At 38.4% G+C, this 1,779-nt stretch overlaps 1 protein-coding gene across 2 annotated transcripts in view; it reads left to right on the top strand.

The window, feature by feature from the left end:
• Positions 1–1,779, top strand: part of LOC133524294 (uncharacterized) — a 33,544-nt gene that overhangs the window by 30,642 nt on the left and 1,123 nt on the right. The window lies entirely within an intron of this gene.

The raw sequence follows: 1,779 nt of genomic DNA on the forward strand, positions 1-1,779 counted from the left end.
AGGAGGGTAATGTTTTGCGAGTGTATGTATGTATGTATGTAGGTCTGTTTCTTTGTGGCCTCCTGTAGCCTAAACGGCTTGATGGATTTTGCTGTATGAGGTATCGTTAGATTCGTCTTGATCACGGGAGTGTCATAGGATGTTTTTGGGGGGTAACTAAAAAGTTATAAATAAATTATTATAAAATAAAATAAAATTATATAAAAAAAAACCCGTCTGCACACTAAAACGAGGAAAACAAGTCCCACAAGAATATTGTTGTTGATGGTAAGTATCGCAGGCGGTATGCAACAACCAAAATGACTATAAGTAAACCTCTGTTGGTCCCCGCCTGCGATACTTACCATCACAATTTATTGTATCACAAAACTTTACATACGATACTCGTACATATCTTTTCCGGAAAACGTACAAATTTGTAGCTGTCAATTATTTTGTGCTACATTAAATTGTAGTAATATTTATACATATATGTAGAATTGTACCTACAAGTTAACAATTCTCTAAACGTGTGTTTAGAGAATTGCTACTACGATCACGTGTCGTTTGATTCGCGCCGTATGTGTACAAATAGTGGACAAATTACTGAGAAGTGAAGTAAGATGGCCAACAAATGGAAACTTAATTTCTCAAGATTTTATTGCAGCATCACATGTACATTTTTAGGGTCAGCAACGCGCATGTAATTTCTCTGGCGTTGCAGGCGTACATAGGCTACGGAGACTGCTTATCATCAGGCGGGCCGTATGCTTGTTTGCCATCGACGTAGTATAAAAAAAAACCCGGGTCGCAGGTATTATAGATGGATCATTATTAATACCGATAGATGCTCCAAATAAAAATGAAGCTGGTTTTGTTGATCGACACGGAGATCATTCTATAAATGTTATGGTAGTTTGTGGACCGAATCTAGATTTTTTTATGTGAATGCATGATGGCCTGGCTCCGTACATGATTCGCGGGTTTTAAGGTGCTCATCGTTATCTCAGCAATGGGATGACGGATGGAGACTTTTCCCCAATGTCGTAGGTAATGTTGGGAGACAGTGGATAATAAATAAATAAATAATAAATCAATATTATAGGACATTATTACACAAATTGACTAAGTCCCACAGTAAGCTCAATAAGGCTTGTGTTGAGGGTACTTAGACAACGATATATATAATATATAAATAATTATAAATACTTAAATACATAGAAAACACCCATGACTCAGTAACAAATATCAATGCTCATCACACGAATAAATGCCCTTACCAGGATTTGAACCCGGGACCAACAGCTTCGTAGGCAGGGTCACTACCCACTAAGCCAAACAATAATTCCAAATATACTGTATACGTTACTAGTTTGCACTGTTTTGTTTACAATTTAACACTTGTGGAATTGTACACTTGTAAAGTTTTGTGGGATAGGCCACTGGCCGCATAGCCAACGTTACAATCGTTAACGTTCCGTAGCTTATCGTAGTCATCTCTCTCTATCACTCTTCTTTATTAGTGCGACTGTGACTGGCGCGTTGGCTACGCGGGCTGAGATCTAAAGTGACGGCGAGGCGCGCGACTTTAATACAGATACATAGATTTTTAAGTAGCAGCTCCCTTATCCCGTGCTGTTTTTTTCCTAAAGACCCGATTTGGCGTAGCATCACGGGATCAGGTAATTGCCCTCACCTCAGTGTCCCATTTATAAATTCCATTCGGTATAGATATAAACAGTCTTTATTTCTTAATTGTCTCCGTCAAGACATAGATGATGATAGTGGAGTATTCTGCAG

Source organism: Cydia pomonella, chromosome 13 (assembly GCF_033807575.1).
Source record: "Cydia pomonella isolate Wapato2018A chromosome 13, ilCydPomo1, whole genome shotgun sequence".
NCBI classification, from domain to species: Eukaryota; Metazoa; Arthropoda; class Insecta; order Lepidoptera; family Tortricidae; genus Cydia; species Cydia pomonella.